We start from the raw sequence: 23786 nt of genomic DNA, 5'->3' as shown, positions 1-23786 counted from the left end.
TATGTGCTAATCCAGGATATTATCTATCTCCTTTCCAAATTTCAGCCAAATCTGTCCAGTAGTTTTTGCGTGAAGGAGTAACAAACATACATACACACACACACACAAACACATACACATACAAACTTTCGCCTTTATAATATTAGTGTGAAGATAACAATCCTCACCATTTCGTTAAAGATGGTCAGTATAATATACAAGTATATTAAATTGTCTTTTTATTAAAAAAATCACAATATTTATCTTCTTTTTATCTGACTGCGGCAAAGGCAAAAGAAAGGGTTATAATTTGATCAGTCGTTTGGGTCAGGGCGACAGGTTGAGAAACCGGCGGACTATCCTAGCCTAGTCTAGCAAGACCGCTTTTTGCATCCTGGCTGCGAGCGAACTGCCTCGGAACCCCAGTCGCCTCAGATGATGAGCGAGGCTGACTGGGATCAACCCGTTCGCAGATATGACGATAGGGATGATTTCAGTGGACTCCACATGCCACATGTCGGAAACCTCGTGAGCCAGATCAAGATACTTGCATTTTTTCTCCGTCTCAGCTCTCACGAGGTTCTCGTCATATAGAATGGTGATGTCCACCAAAAACACCCTCGACTGTGCCCGGTCCACCACCACGATGTCAGGCTTATTCGCTAGAATAGTCCTGTCCGTGATGATGGACCGGTCCCAATAGAGCCGGACTCCGTCGCGCTCGAGTACCGGCACCGGTGTGTACTTGTAATACGGCAACCTCTCATCCAGGAGACCGTACTTCAGAGCAAGCTCTTGGTGAAGGATTTTGGCTGCTTGGTTGTGTCTGTGCAGATACTCAGTGTTGGCGCCGAACATCCCGAAAGCACATGTCTGAGTGACTCACCGGGATGGCGACAAGCTCGACAGATGTCGCGAGTGCCATCCTTCAGAATGTATTTTCGGTAGTTCCGCGTCTTAACCACCTGATCTTGTATCGCACAGACAAAACCCTCGGTTTCCTCGAAGAGGTCACCAAAGCGCAGCCATTGCACGAACGCTTTTTTATCTACGTGTGGCTCATTAAGAGCTTTAAAAAAGCGTCCGTGCAACTCCTTCTCCTTCCATACGGCCTCCCGGTCAGAGGCGCTAAGTACCACCGGTTTCTGCCACTCGGTTTTGGCTAAGGATAGTGGAGTGAGTCTTTTATCACATTCTATGACCTCTCTATGCATGGGGGACCCTCTCATCGTCTCAAAGTAGGTTCTGAGATTGGATATCTCCCGGCTATGCATGGTCTCGACACTTAATACGCCTCGACCTCGGTTCAATCAATAATAATTATAATAACTAGCTGATACCCGCGACTTCGTGCGCGTGGATGTAGGTTTTTTAAAATTCCCGTGGGAACTCAAAATTTTCCGGGATAAAAAGTAGCCTATGTGCTAATCCAGGGTATAATCTATCTCCATTCTAAATTTCAGCCCAATCCGTCCAGTAGTATTTGCGTGAAGGAGTAACAAGCATACACACCCACACACACACACAAACTTTCTCCTTTATAATATTAGTGTGATTATTATTGAACACAAACTTTCGCCTTTATAATATTAGTGTGATTATTGTAAATAAGTTGATTCCATTTTTTAAATACCAGAAGTATGCATAATACTAATCAATGTTTGCATTTTATTGCGATTATGATAATCATTATTCTTTCCATTTAAAGCACACTTCATGCACACTCTTTGTTATTATTATGCATGACCTTCTACATTTTGATGATCCTAAGCCCAATAAAGTATGAAGGAAAAATTGCTACTCAGCTCAAAAGTTGAATGCTCCTTTATTTAAAAATAATAAGTAGATACCAAATTCGCATCTCACGAAATTAAAGCGCTCAGAGGTCACCGGCCGCTGCGCGCGCCATTGGGTGACCCAAATCATCTCTTTGAAAGTGGATATCTTTGGTAAACGATAACTTTGGTATTCTTAAGTAAAATAAAAAAATAAAAATACGTGTTGATTAAATTTAGTTTTCATACAACATAAAAAAAAAATAGCCAAAAAGATCTTCCTGTATACATACACACATAGACTGCTAAAATCGTAACCCTTCCTTTTGGCTTTGCCGCAGTCGGGTAATAAGATTTAGAGTCGATTTCACCAACGCAAAATAAGTCTTAAAAGAAAATTTTGACAGGTTTTCAATACAAAAACTGTCTTTACGGCCAATTTCTTCCTCGGTTAAACGTTACTCGAAGTTGGTGAAATCGGCACTCAAATACATAAAAAATAAGTATAAGCTAGGTAATCGAAGCAATACTCTCTGGTTTAAGCCGTCGATATTCAAACACTCGACAGCCGCCTTCCGTATTGAGACCTTATTCTGGTTTTATCGCTTATTTCTAGTTGCATGTCACAGATTATTATAATTAATTTAAAACCACTTAATAACAATTTCACACTGATTTTCACTTATTTCTATTTAAATATACACAGTTATCGGGTGTGCCCGCGAAATTCAAATTTAATTTGGTCTGTTGCAATTTGTAAACTAATACGACAAAATAGGCGTATGATATACTACTTCCGCCAATGGCAGTATCCTCTTCACAGGTTTACATAAAGATCTTTACTTGAAGTGTTCTCAAGAAATCAGTCAAAATAATGAGTTTGACGTGAGTTTGTGTTGTGAGTGACCCTTTCAAGTAAAGATTGTTATATATAAACACGTGGAGATGATACTCCCATTGGCGCAACTAGACTGCCATAAGCCTACTTTGTCGTATTGGTTTACAAATTGCGAAAAACCAAATTAAATTTGAATTCCGCGGGCAGACCCGAAGGAACAGCTGATTGTATGACATGTCCGCGTGACGCTTGCGTTCCGTTTTTATCTTTTCTATATACAAGTGTAAATTAAAAATTTTCAACACCCCCGACAAATCATTTTCAAATAAATAATTATGTATATCTAGGCAACGTCCATCTTGACAGCTTGACATTATTTTGTCAATTGACACTTGAATATTATGAACTTAAGGGTTATCTAACCTTCTTTTCTACAAGAAAACTAGAAAAGAGCTGATAACTTTTAAACGGCTGAACCAATTTTTTTGGATTATAGCTAAGAACACTCTCGATTGTTAGGGTCATATGCTTATTATTAATATGTGATATAATTATATGTTTAATAATATGAATTAAGAGCTTATGAGTAGCGCATGATGTATGAATTGTATGTCTGTATAACTTACGTTAGTCAATAATATAAAATTAATGTCATTAGTAAAACCTCTTTGAAATAGATTGCATAGACAATAATAAAAATATACAAAAAAAACTATAATGTCATAATATTGTATTCGAAGTTCGATTCGGGGTTGACATTCGAGTAAGGAGACAAGATGGAACAGAATATGTTTTTTATATAGTGCAAATGTTCGACGAAATGTTAATTTATTTTATTATTAATAAATGATAAGAGAAGTAAGATTGTAAGATAGAATAATAAAGTAATAAATGAGTTGTAAATACTGATGGAGTTGTTTGAGCTTTTGGCCGATGCCAACACGATCAAGCCACCTTTCAAACAAAAAAAAGTAAATTAAAATCGGTTCATTCGTTTAGGCGCTACGATGCCACAGACAGATACACAGATACACAGATACACAGATACACAGATACACAGATACACAGACACACAGATACACACGTCAAACTTATAACACCCCTCTTTTTGGGTCGGGGGTTAAAAATTCCGTTCTATTATAACTGCGAAAGTGTCTGTCTGCATGTCTGCTGCTAGCTTTCCATGGCCTATTAGTATAACCAAATCTTATTCTTAATACCTACGCATTTTAGCCAAACGTATAGGTGAACACACGTCACTTACGCCATACTTTAGATTGGTGCTTTATCATAAATTTAATTTAAAAAAATATTACTATCTTGCAATAACTGTATTTAATTTTTATTAGGTAAGAAAAATTAAATAATAATTTTAATATAACTTTAATATTATATAAAAAATATTATGTATGATATTATTATTAAATCGGAAATCAGAACATATAATTTATACAGAAATGATATATCCCTTAACAGGCCTCTCTCCGTCGCTTACTCCATACAATCGTAGTTCCAATTTCATTTGAATATTTAGCAACTAAAGTCCATGAAATTTTGCTGGCATATTCTAGAAACTAATATCTGTGCCTGTGGTGTTTTAGATTTTTCTAAGAATACGTAGTTTTAAAATTACAGGGGCTCAAAAACTTGTATGTGAATTTTTAAGACTGCGTAACTTTGAAACCGAATATTTTAACTGAAATCTGGAAAATTACAGGCATAGATATTAGTTTCTAGAATATGTCTGCAAAATTTCATGGACTTTGGTTGCTTAATATTCAAATGAAATTGGAACTACGTTTGTAGGGAGCGAGTGACGGAGAGACCTCTCTTAACAACTGCAAATAATCCACACTGATAAATGTATTTTACGCTTATCACAACTTTTGCTATTATATCAAATTGCAATATATGTATATATATATATAATATATATATATATATATATATAAACGAGCTGTAGTTTATATCAGGCATTAATATTGTGAAGGCTTTTCGCTCCATATTGATTAATTCCACATAATAATATATTTATTCTACCATCATGAAAGTACACACTTATATATTTGCCATAGTTTTACTTGTTAGCTTTTTGGACAGTGTCATGACCCTATTTCCGGGTAAGTAAAAGATTTTTACATTTTTTGTTGTTGTCGTTATTCTAATAATGCTTACAATTAAACTGTAACTGGACGATTTCTGCACATTATTATAGGTCGGGGAAAAAGTCTTTTCGCATTTTTTAAGAAAATTCAAATCATTTTTTTAGTATTGTTTATTTACATTTAATTAAAGTATGTAGTACCATTTTGTTTGATAACTTTTTGCCATCTTGTAGGTAGGGACATGATCCCATTGCTATATAAATTTTGGGACTTCTGATCAAAATAGGACAAGTGGTTTTGGCAGTCCTCTGGTGATGTTAACCTGACACTGCCTAAAGAATTCTGAAGAGACCGAAACAGGTGGAAATCTGAAGGTGCAAGGTCAGGACTATACGGTGGATGCATTAACACCTCCCAGCCAAACTCTCTTAATTTTTGCTGAATATGGAGCGACGCGCATCTTTGACATCAAAATTTCCGGATTGAAAACGCTTTAAACCAAATTTGTGCTATTCTCACAGACACTGTACTTAGGTCTATAAACATCGCAAATTTTTTTCGCGGCTTGCGTTGCATTTTTACCTCTTTTGTAGTAAAATTTTAAAATTTATCGAATTTCTTCATTAGATTCACTCATCTTGACGGTACGAAAAACAAATGAAAATCACACATTTTCCTAATTTGAATTTGGAATTATGTTCTTTAAAATTTAAACTTTCAATGATACCAAAACCAGCCAGATACAAATAGTATAGCCAAAGAGATTTTATTACAAGTTCATACATACTATAATGCGAAAAGACTTTTTCCCCAACCTAAATAATACATATTTTGAAAATTTTAATCGGAGGAAACATGATTAACGATATAGACCCTAAAACAATTTTTTTGGTATGTTTGTCTGTCTGTGTCTTTATTAACGCGCACCAGACGAAAACTGAAATTTGGTACATTGGTAGTAGGTAAGTATTTTTTATCAATTTTACTCCATAACTTCGTCAAATATAAACCGAATTTCACCATTCTTCTTTCTCTACAACGGTTGTACTGTCAGGTTCGTACAATGTTAGTTTGGTTAAGATTTGATAAACAGATACGGAAATAGATGATGACAGTCCTCAACGGGTAACATCATTTATCGATTTTACTCCATAATTCCATCAAATTTGAACTGATTTTCACGATTCTTTTTTCATAGCAAAGGTTGTACTATCAGGTTGGTACTCAAATTCAAATTCAAAATATTTTTACTCTTACAAGTACTTTTGAATCGTCAAAAGCATCTACCACTGGTTCGGTATGCATTTCTACATAAGTTTGGTCAAGCTTTGATTTACAGTTTCGGAAGTAAAGGATGGAACTCCTCACGCGTAACAGAAAATTGATCAGTAGGTATGTTAGCTTAGTGAAAAGTAACAACAATACATTTTCATTCCTTTCCTATTAGTAATAGGTTTGATTCTGGTAAAAAAAAAATTAGTACGCGCCTAAATCTCTCAGTGCAATTCAATATGGATTTCATTGTATTCAGAACAATTCACGAGGTATGTTTGTAAGTGGGTAGATTCTAATATGTATAACACATTCATACCCATATTTTGTCTATGGAATAGGTAGGCTCCCCGTACGAAGCCCTGCCTTCGCATAGGTAGGGTGGGTCAACTATAGTCATTATAATAATTGAGTGCCGTAGGAGAGTATGCTTAATTTATGAGATTTTACACCTCACCAAGATGAAAAATTTCAAGCGTTGAATAATCTAGACCCATCGTCAGCCACTACTGAGCATGGGTCTCCTCTCAGATTAAACCATAGTCCACCACGCAGGTCAATTGTGAATTGGGAGACTTCACACACTTTTGAGGACATTAGAATAAATTCTCAGGCATATAGGTTTCCTTACAATGTTTTCCATCACCGTTAAATCAAGTGATATTTACGACAATCATGCCTGAGAAACAAAGTAATAATGAGGTCTAAGTTGGAGCGCGCTTGCCTAGAAGATGCCTATTCACTCTTGCCTTGAATGTATTCATATCTTATCTAAGATTAAATGATAGTTTAATTAAGAAGAACATTCAGTTATAATGTTTTTTTTACTTTACGCACTGAACGTGACACTTAATGAGAAGAGTTTAATATCAAGTAAAGATTGATTTAACTACAACACAGAACTAATACATGGAAAAAGAAAAATTTCAAAAAAAATATCTAGAAACTACAAAATTAAAACTGAAATTATTACCACGATTTAGACAAAACTGGTCAAGTTCGAGTGCACAAGAAATAACACTTTTTTAATTTTCAGGACAGCCATAACAAAAAACAAAAACCATTCTGTGAACCAGCTAAAGGGGCCTTAGCATAAAGCCTCTTTATTTGTTTTCCATTTCTTGCCATAACGCTAACGTCGACTTTGATTTTAGACACTTTTGATCGCAGTGAATTTGATACGTCCAATTTATTCTCGTACCTACTTATTTTTATTATGATCCATTGCAGAAAATTCCACTGAGAAGAATTTCATGGCTTCGTCAAATAAGCAAAGATAACAGTCAGCAAGTGAAAGCCAGGTGCTCGATTACGGTAAAACAGCTTCAATATCACGGTTGCAAACACCTGTGATTGCTTGACGGTCGCTCATCATCACACCATAAACTCAGCCAATCACAACAATTTGAGATTGTTAATAATTGATGCAGTTTTTCCGCATTCGACCAGCTGAATTTGCCCAATTGCTTGCGATTAAACGTATTTCGTGACAACGTATCTTCTAATCTATACTAATATTATAAAGAGGAAACCTTTGTATTTTTGTATGTTTGTATTGAATAGGCTCAAAAACTACTGGACCGATTTCAAAATTTATTTTACCATTACTTAGAAGAATTCTTCCGAATCCGTATAGGCTATATTTTATCCCGGAAAATAGAAAAAATAAATGTCCACCCGTGCGAAGCCGGGGCGGGTCGCTAGTTGATCAATAAGATTGCCGGTACCGTAAAAATGAAATTTTATCCGTTTGGCTGCCGGCCAAACAACAGCAAGGCTGATGTTTTGCGCCCCACTCAATACCCACTAGCGACCCACCTGTGGATAGTGTCGCAAAGCTATCACAACTCTTTCTTTTATGGCTGTCCATGAGGTAGTTGAATTTCTGTAGAAAAGGCGTGAAATGATAATTTAGGTGTATATTTTCAGCCCTAAACCCTGAAGCCCATATACTATGCGATGAGGATGCTGATTGCGGATACTTCTGCGAAGACTATTGTACTGGGCCAATTGAGCCTGCCTGCCAAGATATATGCTGGTGTGCTCCACTCTCCGAGTAGGCGAACATTCAGCTGGTCTTGACAGACGCATATTTGGTTAACATGAATTTTGTGCCTGTGGACCACACATAAAAATGACTACTTTCACTATTACGTTACAGATGGTCAATATTATAATATATTATTGTTTCATGTTATTTGTCCTAAAAAATTCTATTATTTTTATCCTTTTTATCCAACTACGGCAAAGTCAAAAGGAAGGATTATAATTTGATCAGTCAATGTATGTATCTATAATATCAAACAATATTTTCAAAAAACTGACTTCCAAAGCCGGTTTGTTGAAGTTGGGCGCGCATAAAAATTAATTGAAATCAAAGCGTTAAGTTCGCCCGACTTCAACATAAGAGTAGATCTTAGTGCAGAAGCAAATCGGTTTTTGGAAAATAATTTTTATTTTAAGCTTTTAGTGTGAGCAGTCATTGCTTGGTATCTAAAATAACAGTTTACAGTCATCAGAATTCAGTACCTTGCAATTTGAAATTCAATAACAAAGTCTACGCTCTGCATTTAAAATATTATTTCATCAGGAACAGTTCCTGAATCTCTATGGTTTAGGAGTGATGTACCATAATATTATATCATCAGGTTTGAGGAATTCGTACTTGTAGTGTCCGAACTACAAATTAGGAACTTTTGCGGTTGATTAAGAGTAAATTGCAAATCGGCCCAGAAACCTCGAAAAAAAAAACAAGACTAATTTAGAAACACTTCCTTTTTGGAAATCGGTTAAATACGATCAACTTAGCTACTGAAAATATAATAATCCCACCAAAAACATTTTTTTTTCTGATAGAACATTTAAGAACAGTATGTCCGCCAATCACGAGATGGCCCCACAGTACGATTTTGTAATTGTTGCTGTGACGGGGTAGGCCGTCCCAGGAGTAGGTAATTAAAAGTCCCGGGTGTGGGTCGATATCCTGCCTTTAATCGTCTTTTCCACCGCACGCACCCTGCAGATGAGTTAGGACAAACGAGACTGGCCTGCTCCAGGAGGAAGTCCGTGGCCTTCTGGGGTTCCGTCAGGCAGGTTAACGACGTGCTCCAGAGGCAGCTCCTCGGCGTTAGAGCGTTGCACCAGGTAGAAAGGCGGCCGTTGAGTTCAGTGCCTATGCAGCGGACCTGGAACCCCAGAGTGGGTAGTGTCAGGAGAGGCCAAGTTACTCGTCCGCCATGGTTGTCCACGGTCCAGCGACCGCAAACAACACTACAGCGCACACAAAACAGTTTGGTTTACAGTTTAGGTTATTGGAACTCACCCCAGCGGGTCCTGAAGGAGCACTCAACACGTTACAACGTTACGGTGTAACGTTGTAACGTGTTACCTTAAAGACTAAATAAATATTTAACGCGGAACCCGCGAGCTTAGTTCGCGCCGGTTGGGTTTTCCATGCTTTGAACTGCAGTGCGCACGCGGCTACCGAACCCTACCTACTAGAAACTGGTTTTGCACACGGGCCGCGTCGCGGCCGGACGGCGCTCGCGCACACTCACCACCGGGACGCTGCGCGGGCGGTTGTTCTCTCGTTACACTAAGAAAACCGTTAAACGCACCACACGCCCTAACCTTTGTGACTAAGTGTGCTAGAGTGCTCCTTCAGGACCCGCTGGGGTGAGTTACAATAACCTAAACTGTAAACCAAACTGTTTTGTGTGCGCTGTAGTGTTGTTTGCGGTCGCTGGACCGTGGACAACCATGGCGGACGAGTAACTTGGCCTCTCCTGACACTACCCACTCTGGGGTTCCAGGTCCGCTGCATAGGCACTGAACTCAACGGCCCTCCTTCTACCTGGTGCAACGCTCTAACGCCGAGGAGCTGCCTCTGGAGCACGTCGTTAACCTGCCTGACGGAACCCCAGAAGGCCACGGACTTCCTCCTGGAGCAGGCCAGTCTCGTTTGTCCTAACTCATCTGCAGGGTGCGTGCGGTGGAAAAGACGATTAAAGGCAGGATATCGACCCACACCCGGGACTTTTAATTACCTACTCCTGGGACGGCCTACCCCGTCACATTGCACAAACTACTTATTCTGGACTTAAAATATTTTATGTCACGTAATAGTTTCACGATATGTAACTGTATCGTCCCAGAGCTCTACCTAAGGCGACGAACTAAATAGAAGAATTTCGCATGCGTGGAAAAAGGTAGTACTAGAGTTTAAAATACATTTTTAAAAACAAAAAATATCACTATCTTTCATACACTGTAAAAATACGCTGTATTTGACACGTGTATATTGCCAATTTTGACTTATGGAGCACAAGCCTGGGCACTGAATAAAGAAGGGATAAGGAAAGTAAAGACAGCGCAAAGGAAAATGGAAAGGAGTATTCTTGGAATGAGGCTGGCAGATAAATTAAGACACGAATGCTTAAGGAACCGAACTAAGTCAATCAATGTTATAAGACAAGCGAGAAAACTGAAATGGAAATGGGCTGGTCACGTAATGGGACAATCAGACAACAGGTGGACGCGGGAGAGCACAGTCTGCTGTCCCCACTACATAATGGGTTGCCGTGGCAGGTCACATTTTGAAAAAGAAAAACAAAATAAAACATATTATATACATAATATATATTATAAATAATATAATATTAAGAAAAGTCAAAAGAAAAAAAAAACATTAACAAAAAAAACAAACAAAAAAAAAAATTAAAACAAAAAAGTTTTAGATGTAGGCTTATCTATACTAATCTATATATACTCTTTATATATTATATATTTTACTAATAAATAAAATTGGAGTATCTGTCTGTAATTTCAAAATAACTCCCTCATATTAAGCTCATATGGTTATTTGAACGATACCATAACTGAATCACACGTTTTTAAAATTTTGAACGGGCTAATCTTCGGAACGGCTGAACCGATTTCGACGGGATTTACATAGACAAGTAGAGAATAGGCCAGGGAGAAACATAGGCTACTTTTTAACCGACTTTCAAAAAAGGAGTTGTGTTTTTCTACCTATGTACACCGAAATCCCCGAGATTTCTGAACCGATTTGCGTAATTTTTTTTTAATCGATAGAAAAACTTTACGACATTGTCCCATAAAAAATTTGGATTCCAACTCCTCAATCCTGATACTGTAGGAGACCTGACAACCAAAACTGATGGGATTTACAAACTGTCTGTTTTAAATTGATATTCGTGGTACCTACCAAGTACTTACGAACTGAAGACTTTATCGTTAAACTCAAGGACCCAACTCCTCAGCATGCACAGCACGAGTGGATAGGTAGTAGGTTCCGCCGCGCGCGTCGCTGCATAGACATCGTGCCGCGCCGTTTTTATTTGAGCGGACCCCACCTATCTTTTATACCCTGGCTGTGCTCCTCACCCATCTTCCAAACCCTCAATCATCATCTGTCTCCATATTTTTGCCTAATCGTGTTCCTCCGTAAAAACAAACCTTAAAAACCGTATCATTGCATAGTTCCTAACTTGTAGTCTCTTCAATATTCACCATACATTTTCTACGGAAAAATAAATTCCGCCATTTTGAATTTTTTTTCTATTCATCGAGTAGACCTTCGGATCTGTATCATCTTCTGCCAAGAAACCACTCTTCCATCTTTTATACCCCCGGAGATGGACTTCGACGAAATTTGTATGGCGGACATCTTTTTTTCGCCATTTTTTTTTTCAGCTTTCTGCCAATCGGATGATGTTTCGAGTGACATTTGCTGCACCCCCCACCTATCTTCAATACCTTAAGCGGGCTCTTTACCCGTTTCCGAAATCCTCAATCATAAGCTCTCTCCATATTTTTGTTCCGAATGATTTTTTGTCTCTCAGTGAAAAAAAAAATTTTGCCTACAAAATTTTACAGGAGAGGTGATCAATGAGTCAGTGAGTGAGTGAGTGAATCAGCACAAATAGCTACTTATAAGCCCTGACTTACTCTATAAACTTTACATCTTGATAAAAACAAGTATGGCTTGGACTATTACGTGACATTAAATAATTATTTTAAGTCCAGTAGAACAGTTTGTGCGACAGTCAAGAAATTGTATTGTGGGGCCATTTCGTGATTGTCGCACATAATGTACTGTCCATAGATTGATGATAGTAGGTATAGGCCCTAGGATTGCTGGCGTTGTCGACAGCAAAAAGAAAATATTTGAATTTGGTAGACAAATAAAATCATTGGGAATGCCGTCAATCAAGGATAAGAAATACGCTGTCGACAACGCACGACCACGGCATTCGTATTGAATCTTACTCAAGACGATGATAGCACTAAGCACCTATCTTGTTTCTTTCTTTTTAGTTTATTTCTTGTATAAAGTCGGGTTCAAGTTGTCTTATTTTTCCGTGGTCGGGTTATAGTTTTTTCAACTTTTTTTCATTTCTGGACAGATTTGCAAATATTTTTTTAATAACAGCTGCAGTGCCCGTAGTGGTCGCATAAAATTTCTGGATCCAACTCTTTTATCCCGCCCGCCTTAAGTCATCAAGATTCAGGAAAAGTCCATAGTGAATTACTATTCATATTATAGAATATATATGTATATTAGGAATATTATTGTAAATTGAATACTTGAAAAGAGCAACCGCCGAGTTTTTTAACCAACTTCGAAAAAAGGAGGAGGTTCTCAATTCGTCGGAATCCTTTTTTTTTATATGTATGTTCCCCGATGACTCAAAGAAACCTGGACAGATTTGGAAAATTTTTTTTTTTTGATTGAAAGGGTCCTATATAAATTTTATGAAGATCTGATGAATATCTTCGGAGATGGAGAACAGAACTCCTCAATGGAAAAGAGCAAATTTCCCGCGATCAGTGTAAACAGCTTAGTAAACAGTAAGGTTTTAACTGGGCATCGCATATTATAGTACAAATACAAATGTATGTAAATAGTATATAATGTAAATGTAAATAGTACAAATTGTGAAATAAAAAAATTTCAAAAGAAAAATAAAACTGACTTCAAAAACCACAAGCACTAAAATGTAAAAAATAATTTTTGTTTCTACACGTGTAATGTATGTATACATTACACGTGTAGAAACAAAAATTATTTTTTACTTTTTAGTGCTTATGGTTTTTGAAGTCGGTTTTATAGCTGGTTCTTCTCGGTAGGAACGGCATTCCGAACCAGTGGTAGATTATTTTGACGATTCAAAAGCACTTGTAAAAGTTTAATTAAATGAAATATTTTGAATTTTAATTTGAATTCTAAATTTCAAGCAATGGCTTCATGATTGCGCTGATTAAGTCCGAACTCCTCAAACTTGATGAGACAGGTTTCTAAATCTAATTTCAGTCCAATAATTGTCCTTAGTTTATTCTAATATGCTTACAGTCCACTATGTTATTGTGACCTAGATAAAAATAAAGTAGCACAAACACTATTACACAATCACTGCATTTATGCACTTTTTGACACTAGTTCGAACGGCTTGGTTCTTTTGAGTTGCCGTTTAAATGATAAAAATAATTCAGAATAGTGTTGTTGCGTAGGTTGTTAATATAACTTGTACCTAAACCATTGTTATTTTATCTCTTTTTTTATTCAATGATGAATTTTAGTAATGAACTAGCTGTGCCCGCGACTTCGTTCGCGTGGAACGGCTCTCAGCGCGCTTTATATAGACGCTTAGGCGCGAGGCGTGTACTACGTACTCTGTACGTTAAAAATGTTCGCCGTGATTCTTTAAATTGACATAACTTTTTTATTTATGAACCGATTGACATGAAATAAACACTAAATGTTAAGTGAAGCTTACTACAATATATTAGTGAAAACCGTATCTAAATCGAATAAGCCGTTTCTGATATTAGCGTGCACTAACACACAGACAAACAGACAAACAGACAAAAAAAATTAATTACAATTTCGGGTTCGGCATCGATATAATAACAACCCCTGCTACTTTTTTTTTATATATTTCCATTGTACAGACACCACTTTTCTACAATTTTATTATATGTATAGATTATTTTAATTTAGTAAAGGTATACTAATATTATTTTGTGTTGTGCATTTTTATTTTATATTGGAATATGTAATAGAATGGTTTTATACGGTGAGTAACAGATTTTGTAATATGACAAGATGAATAGAGATATTAAAGGATTTTAATTTTTATGCATGTCTCATACATCAATTGTTTTTCAATATAGAAAAAGAAAGATGTAGTGTAATTATTATAATATACTTGAGGGTATTTTGATATAATAAATCAGTTGTTGGTCGACCCGCCTTGTTTTACTACAACCAGGCTGGAGCACACCAACAAGTGCCATCGCAGAAAGGCTCAGTGTCATCAGGACAGCGACTTCTGCAGGTTTCCGCGCACTCTGCTAAACTATGGCAAGGTATACGGCCATGATCTGAAAACATTCACCAAAATTAGCATTGACATTCAAACACCTTACGGCCTTCCATACAAGAAAAAGTAGTAGCTTATGCAGTCTTCCTCAAACTATACACAGATGAGTCGCAAAACGTCGGCCTCGCTGTTGTTTGGCCGGCAGCCAAATGAATAAAATTAAATTTCTTGCGGTACCGGCATTCTTATTAATTACTAGCTGATGCCCGCAGCTTCGCCCGCGTGGATTGGTCAGATCCCCTGCAGCATCAGGATTGAGGAGTTGGACTCCAAATTTTTTATGAAACAATGTCGCAAAGTTTCTCTATCGATTAAAAAAGAAATGACGCAAATCGGTTCAGAAATCTCGGAGATTTCGGTGTACATAGGTAGAAAAACACAACTCCCTTTTTAAAAGTCGGTTAAAAAAGTAGCCTATTTTACGCCCTGGTCAATCCTCTACTTGCCTGTGAAAGTCCCGTCAAAATCGGTTCAGCCGTTCCAAAGATTAGCCTTTTCAAACAGACAGACAGACAGACAGACAGACAGACAGACAGACAGACAAAAATTTTAAAAACGTGTGATTCAGTTATGGTATCGTTCAAATAACCATATGAGCTTAATATGAGGTAGTTATTTCGAAATTACAGACAGACACTCCTATTTTATTTATTAGTATAGATTATTATTATAACTGGATGTAATGGATGAACACATTCAAAAAAGAAAACATCCAAAAGAGCGAATAGGCATCTTCTAGCTATCTTGTACCGCATCGTTGCTGTGTTTCTCAGGCAGGATTGTCGTCAAGCGCAAAACTATCTCACAAAAAAATATATAATTATCGAGGAAATGCTGCAGCAACCATAATATGATGTCGCTTTTTCACGTTTGGCATGGAGTGGGTCTTGAGCTTTAAATTATTTATAGGTAGATCGCGGGCCTGATAACCAGAGATGTGACGTTTTAAAAATAACATTTATACCTATTTGAAATGCAAAATACTAAATACCTATTTCCATTTTGTATTTAAATACTTTTTTTAGAAAAGCATTTTATATTTTATTTGAAATACCTTTTAGGACATATTATAAATATATTTTTATTTTCAAAATGCAAAATACTTTTTCCTAAATTTTGTTTATCAAAGAATCAATAATTAATGTGGTGAAAACTGGTACTCTTTTTTTACTCAGGCACTGAATTGAATTGTTTTTTTGTCAGGCTACTTAATATAGTAAAAATACTACTTAGGTTGCCAAATGCGTTGAACCGAACGAACGAATGATCTCTTTTTACACTTCTTATAAGGTTATCTTGCTTTCTGATAAAATAGTAACGAAATAATTTAGTTGAAGGATTTTTTGAAGGGTAATGATGTCAGCCTGCAATAATTAAATAAATACCCTACAGTAACGATGTTATTCTTGAAATATAATACCTGCTTGCCTAGCTCTGCGCTGGTAGAAGGGCTTTTTTCTTATGATGGCATGATTATGAGACCACACAAGAGAAAGATGAGCGACAGTGTATTTGAGCAAATTATTTTATGAAAATCTGTCAAGTAAATTTAATTTAAGTAAGTTATCAAAGTAGATTTACCAGCCTGTTAGCTGGCTGAAATAAATAAACTTTAAAAAACTAAAGATAGTTTAAAACTAAAAGTATTCTATTTTAATAAAGCATTTTGTCAATACGTATTTTGCATTTAATATTTTAAATATAAAATGAAAAAATATTTTGTATTTTGTATTTGAAAAAACAAAATACAAAAAGTATTTGCATTTTGCATTTAAATACATTTTATTACATATTTTGCACATCTCTGCGGACAACTTTGGGAACCACTGGCCTAGTGCTTTAGATGATAGCATCATATTCGAGAGATCCGGGGTTTAATGCCTGGAATACTCTCACTTTTTGGAGCTATGTGCTTTTTAAGGAATTAAATCGATTCGTTTAGTGGTGAAGGAAAACTTTGTGAGGAAACCTGTATGCCTGTTGTTTCTGTAACCTGTTCTCCAAAGTGTGTGAAGTCTGCCAGTCTACAATTGGCCAGCGTGGTGGCCTATGGCCTAATCTGAGACGAGATCTGTGCTTAGTAGTGAGCGGTCGATGGTTCTAGATGGATCGATTCCCGAAATCTTTCAACTTGGTGAGATGTGAAATCTCATAAATTGCCCTGCCCTGCTGCACCCAATTATTATGATGATTAATGTAACATTTTAATGTAAAAATCTTTTGCTTACCCGGAGGACGCTGGGACATGACATGGTCCAAAAAGCTAGCAAGTAAAACTATAGCAAATGTACAATAAATGTGCACTCTCATGATGGTCGAATAAATATATTATTATTTGATATTAATCAATATAGAGGGAAAAGCCTTCACAATATACTCTTGGATATAAAATGCAGCTCGTTTATATGTACGTGTGATAAGATACGTATATATATTATTCTGCTATTTGATATAATAGCAAAAGCGTAAAATACATTTATCCGTGTGGTTTATTTACAGCTGTTAAGGGATATATTATTTCTTTATAAATGAAAATATATTCTGTTAACAGACATAATAACATTATTAATAATTTTTTATTATTATTATAATATGAATTTTTATTTTTTCTCAAAAAAATGAATTACATTCTTATACAAGTGGATAATTTTTCTTAAAATATTAACACGTTTGTTATATCTTTCTTAAATCTGGCCAGACGATTACGGTGGATGTCTATTGTCAGCAACCGCATACCATGATGGAAAAGCTAGCTGCTAAACAACCGATGCTGCTCAATCGCTCTAGGCCACTGCTGCTTCAGGACAACGCTAGACCACATACTGCACAACAGACGGCTACCACATTAGAGGAGCTTCAATTGGATTGTCTAAAACATCCACCGTACTTCCTGGATCTTGCTCCAACAGAATACCATTTTTGTCGAAACTTGGATAACTTCTTGCAAGAGAAAAAATTCATCTCCGATGGGGCAGTCCAAAGCGCCTTCAAAGATTTTATTGGTTCCCGTCCGAGTGGTTTATTTTAGTAAAGCGATCAATGAAATATGTACATATGACATGGCAAAAGTGCATAGATAGCAATGGTACGTACTTTGGTTAAATCAATATATTATATTAAAAAAACGATTTTGTTCCTCACAAACGCCAATTTCATATGTAAGGAACTAATATCTTTATTTCATGTAGCGAGCTACTATACAACATAAAGATATTTGATTTTGAAGAACCACGAGTGGCACGTAGAAAAGGACAAGTGGCCGATGTCTTTTGGGTAACTAGGGGTAACTCGTGAACTCCGATGTACCTACGGACGACAGCAATACCTACGTGTTCGTTTATATTTGATCATTTATTGAAAAACGGGTGTAGCTGTCTTTATACACGCGAGTTTCGGGAAATATTAAAAACTCGATGATGACTGCGATTTTATCCGCGTGGATTTTGCTTTTAAAATATCCCGTGCGAAAGTTTTAATTTTCCGGGATAAATAGTAGCCTATGTCCTACCCCGAGATATAATCTTTGTACCTTTAGTCTAAATCAGTTAAACTAATGGACCATGAAAAGCTAGAAGACAGACAGACACTTTTGCAATTATAATCTTACATAAGTGCGGAATATTATATCTTCTGGTAAAAACGGTAAACCTTCAAGCTGACAGCCATAAAATTAGCTGTTCCTTAAATTAAATTAAATTATCAGTAAGTAACTAAATTTAAATAGCAATAAGTAGAAATCCAGTGTGAAATTGTTAAGTGGTTTTAAATTAATTGTAATAAACAGTGAAATGCAAATATAAAATATTTGATAAAACCAGAATAAGGACTCAAACAGAAGGCGGCTGTCGAGTGTTTGAAAATCAACAGCTTAAAGTACTGCTTCTATTATGTAACTTTTTCTTATGTTCTTTGTATTTAATAGTTATTTTCACCTTTCTAGCTCAAACAGGGTGCCTTTGTTGCCCAAAACCAGTGAGCAAAACTCGTTTTTGCTCACTGGTGTGAGAAAAAGTGTTCTGAATTTAGAACGCTTTGGATTGGCATTTCTTCAATTCATCGTCACAAGAAACGTTCGGAAATGTTGTATATAATATTGCATAATTTAGACTTTTATAATTCTGTAACACAACGTGTAACATAAAAGAAATTTAAAATTTATTAATTAATATATTTTATTTTACGATTGACACAATTCTGAACGCATATTAAAAAGGAATAAAACATGGCGGGAAAACAAAAGACAAATTGTCTATACCTAAGGTCTTAAGTCTTAATAACTACATATACATACCTATCTAATTTCTTTGTAGATAATAGTGTTTTTTTTTTTTTAAATAACAATACGAGTGATTCTAGTATAACGCTGAATTAAACTTTCTTCCGGAAAAGTCAGGTGAAAAATAATTCAAAGCCTTTGAATTATTTAACGATTGGAAAGGTGTGAAGACCTACTCAGAAACTGGTTTTATCATATAAACACATAACATACTTACAAGAATGTAAAAATTCAAGCTTCAGTTTCAATTCAGTTAGGCAGAAACCCAGCAACCCGCGCATATGGAAAGGGCATCAAGTTTACTCCGCAGGAGGACTACGAATTCCGCCTCGTCCAAAGGTATCTTACCGTCCTGGAGAAGACGGAGGGCGTATCCTGGTTTTCCTATTCACTGCCGGCTGAGTCTGGAGGTCGCAATCCACGGCCTTCCTTTTAACACCGAGCCGGCAGAAATCGAAGAGGAACTCCGCCAGCTGGGGTTCGAACCAGAGTACGTGCGCCAGATCAAGGCGAGGAAAGGCAGACCAGGTTGCCTCTTCTTCGCCATGCTCCGTCGCACAGCTGACACGATTCCAGCAGTGTACGAGGTCACCGAGCTGCTCTGCATGGAGGGAGTCCGCATTGAGGCCTGGAGAGGGAAAAAGGGCCCCTCTCAATGCCATAGGTGCCAGGGCTTCCGCCACGCCTCAGCAAATTGCCACAGGCGGCAGGCCTGTGTGATCTGCCCCCGTGAAGATCCAGCGACCTGCGCAAACTGCGGAGGCAGCCACCCTGCAAACCACGTGGGCTGTCCCGTGTTCCGTAAGGAGGCACGGAACAGACGCGCAGGCAAAGTCGCGGCCACAGTTTCAAGACCACCGCCGCGCACTGAGACTACTGGCTCCAGGGTACGGACGCCAGCGAACGATCCGAAGCCCCGAGAGACCACGGAGAGAGCTCCTGGCAGGAAGAGGAGAGGTCGTCGATGCAGGAAAGCGATGTCGCCAACCCGCGCACCCTCACCGCCTGTCCAGAAACCCAGACCTGCCGAGGGAATCCCGCTCCAGCCCAAGAGGACCGCCGAACCAAGCGTCGTGGCCATCAAAGCCGTGGCGTTTGAGACATTTTCCGTTTTCCAAGACGTTTTCCACGCCATCAAAAATGGCGGGGCAGACCCACTCCTGTGCATCCTGGAGGGACTGCGACGACACGCCGCCTTCACCGGTGAGGCCCAGCCTACCAGGGACGCCAGACAGGAGGAAGTAGAGAACCGCGCCACATAGATGCCTCGGAGCGTGTCCTCTGCTGGGCTTCCCACAAGCGGGTTCCACCCGGCAAGGTCGGACCACGACAGCGTAAGGACCGCTCTCAGCTCTCTCTTCCTCACTGAGGGAGAAAGCCCGTAGGCCCAAGGGTCAACCCAAGGATCCTGGCCCAGTCACGCCAGCCGGCAGATCCCGCATGCAGGAGGCCATTGCCTCGGACGTGCCTCTCCCGCGCCCTTGTGGGCGCGCGAGCTTACAACGATAGAGAGACCCCGGGCACGTCTGTCTTGCAAGAAGGTCTTTCTTTATCTTAGGAGATAAAACAAACAAAACAAGCGCCTAGAGCTTCAGAATACACATCCATAGGGCACGTTAGGGCCATGAAATCTTGGACATAAAAAAAAAATTGTATGGAAATTTTTATAATTTTATTTCGTCAAATTACTTCAGCATTGTATTTATCAGATCAAAGTAGCATGGGTACGTGTCGTCATTATATACTAATTACCAAACACCCTGTATATATTAAGTAGTGTTTCGCTCGATGCGACGTTATGTTATTTTTTTTCTGTTTAACCGAATTTATTTATTACTAGCCGATGCCCGCGACTTCGCCCGCGTGGATTTAGGTTTTTGGAAATCCCGTGGGAACTCTTTGATTTTCCGGGATAAAAAGTAGCCTATGTGCTAATTCAGGATACTATATTATATCTCCATTCTAAATTTCAGCCAAATCTGTCCGGTAGTTTTTGCGTGAAGAAGTAACACACACACACACACACACACACACACACACACACACACACACACACACACACACACACACACACACACACACACACACACACACACACACACACACACACACACACACACACACACACACACACACACACACACACACACACACACACACACACACACACACACACACACACACACACACACACACACACACACACACACACACACACACACACACACACACACACACACACACACACACACACACACACACACACACACACACACACACACACACACACACACACACACACACACACACACACACACACACACACACACACACACACACACACACACACACACACACACACAAACTTTCACCTTTATAATATTAGTGTGAAGATACACAATTCACCCCGGAAAGCCCATAAAACGATACCCATTTCTATTTATTCTGAAAAGTGTAAGTCCGTCATTTTGGATTTAAAAATGAATGACAGTATCAAAATCAGCACCCTGAAAAACCTTGAAAACGACATCCATATTAATTTTTGTAAAAACAGGGTAGTTAAAGATAAAAATTTAGTAGGGTGCGTGGGTGCAGCGACACAATGTAAAACCGAACTGTTTGGTGTGTAGTAAATCATTGATATTATAAAAAATAAGCAATTGTTTGCAAAAAAAAGCAAAAATTTTAAAGTGGTTAGTAACCCTTCCTTTTGGCTTTGCCGCAGTCGGGTAGTAATATTCGGTAAGATAGTCGATTTCACCAACGCAAAATAAGTCTTATCTGAGGAAATGACAGGTTTTCAATACAAAAACTGTCTTTACGGCCAATTTCTTCCTCGATTAAACGTTACTCGAAGTTGGTGAAATTAACACTAAAATACATAAAAGATAAGTATAAGCTAGGTAATCGAAGCAATACTCTCTGGTTTAAGCCGCCGATATTCAAACACTCGACAGCCGCCTTCCGTATTGAGACCATTATGGTTTTATCGGTTATTTCTAGTTGCATGTCACAGATTATTATAATTAATTTAAAACCACTTAATAACAATTTCACACTGATTTTCACTTATTTCTATTTAAATTTACACAGTTATCGGGTGTGCCCGCGAAATTCAAATTTAATTTGGTCTGTTGCAATTTGTAAACTAATACGACAAAATAGGCGTATGATATACTTACTAATTTCGCCAATGGCAGTATCCTCTTCACAGGTTTACATAAAGATCTTTACTTGAAAGTGTTCTCAAGAAATCAGTCAAAATAATGAGTTTGACGTGAGTTACTCTAGTCGATACTATAGCTAATTTATTAAACTGAACCCATTCAAGTAAAGATTGTTATATAAACACGTGGAGATGATACTCCCATTGGCGCAATTAGACTGCCATAAGCCTACTTTGTCGTATTAGCTTACAAATAGCGAAAAACCAAATTAAATTTGAATTTCGCGGGCAGACCCGTCGCTTGCCCCTTATAAAGAACAGCTGATTGTATAACATGTCAGCGTGACACTTGTGTTCCGTTTTTATCTTTTTTATATAAAATTCCGTTCTATTATAACTGCGAAAGTGTCTGTCTGCATGTCTGCTGCTAGCTTTCCATGGCCTATTAGTATAACCAATTTGGACTTTTGGCACAAATATAGCTTGCATACCAGGGAAGGACAACAAGTTAAGCTACGCCCTAATGAAAGAAAGATATTTGGCATCGTATACTTAATACCTACGCATTTTAGCCAAACGTACAGATAAACACACGTCACTTACGTCATACTTTAGATTGGTGCTTTATCATAAATACAATTTAAAAAAAAGTTGAAAAAACTATAACCCGACTACGGGAAAAATAAGATAACTTGAACCCGACTTGGTACAAGTAAAATAAACTAAAAAGAAAGAAACAAGATTGTGCTTAGTGCTATCATCGTCTTGATTGAGATTCAATACAAAGGCCGTGGTCGTGCGTTGTCGACAGCGTATTCTTGATTGACGGCATTCCCAATGATTTTATTTGTCTACCAATTAGAATATTTTCTTTTTGGTGTCGACATGCTGCATGCTGCTGTTGGACATCCCGCTCGACACAATAGCAATAAAACTGTATTTAATTTTTATTAGGTAAGAAAAATTAAATAATAATTTTAATATAACTTTAATATTATATAAATATTACAAACTGTATTTAATTAAAAAATAATACTATTGTAATAATAAATAATATAAATAATAATCATTTGTGATATTATTATTATATCGGAAATCAGAACATATTATAATTTATACAGAAATAATATATCCATTAAGGCCGCGCTATCACAAAAATCAAAAAAAATATGATTTCAAGCGCTAAAACCATTATAGGAAAAACTTTCACATTTTTGAATACATGTTTAAAATAAATCTATTTTTCCTATTGACATTTAATGTATCATATTTAAAAAGACCATTTTGTTTATTGCGTGGCTACTTATTGCAATTTGGAGTGATGTTTATTATTTTATTTATGTTAGATCAAATAAATGGATTGTTACCAAAACTACATAAATAGATTCGTTAAAGAACATGGTTTATTTTCACATAAATTTTTGAATGAGGTTATACTTTATTCAATACAAAAAATCGTGTTAAACTAGGTATATAATTTGCAAAAATTGGCAACAGTTCTTTTTTTCCCCATTAATGTGATTAAAGGTCCATATTTTAGTACATTATGTGTCAATCTAATCTAATCACACTTCACACTAATATTATAAAGGCAAAAGTTTGTATGTGTGTGTGTGTGTGTGTGTGTGTGTGTGTGTGTGTGTGTACGCAATAACTACTAAATGGATTTGGCTGAAATTTGGAATGGAGATAGATAATATCTTGGATTAGCACATAGGCTACTTTTTATCCCTGAAAATCAAAGAGTTCCTACGGGATTTTAAAAAACCGAAATCCACGCGGGCGAAGCCGCGGGCATCTTCTAGTATCTGAATATTTTTTTCCAGTAAATCACATGATTTCTAAGGACAGATTTAGGACTTCAAAGTTGAGTCTGTTATTTTTTCACTAAAACAAGGCGCAGCAGATTAATCACTACAAAATAAATAAAATAGTTTTTGCAAAATGTTACAACGAAAGGTTGATTTATT

The 23786-nt window shown here is 37.2% G+C and overlaps 1 protein-coding gene and 1 long non-coding RNA gene across 2 annotated transcripts in view; both read right to left on the bottom strand.

The window, feature by feature from the left end:
• LOC123867372 (angiotensin-converting enzyme) overlaps positions 1-23786 on the bottom strand; it is a 335250-nt gene that overhangs the window by 131844 nt on the left and 179620 nt on the right. The gene's annotated exons all lie outside the window — the stretch shown is intronic.
• LOC123867389 lies at positions 14103-16796 on the bottom strand. Its single transcript, XR_006796399.1, has 2 exons — positions 16603-16796; positions 14103-14375 (listed from the first exon to the last, which is right to left on the bottom strand). It is a non-coding gene; the product is annotated as an uncharacterized LOC123867389 (long non-coding RNA).

This window comes from Maniola jurtina, chromosome 8 (genome assembly GCF_905333055.1).
Source record: "Maniola jurtina chromosome 8, ilManJurt1.1, whole genome shotgun sequence".
Lineage (NCBI taxonomy): Eukaryota > Metazoa > Arthropoda > Insecta > Lepidoptera > Nymphalidae > Maniola > Maniola jurtina.
Note: the sequence above shows the minus strand (reverse complement) of the source record. Positions and strands in the feature narration are given on the sequence as shown.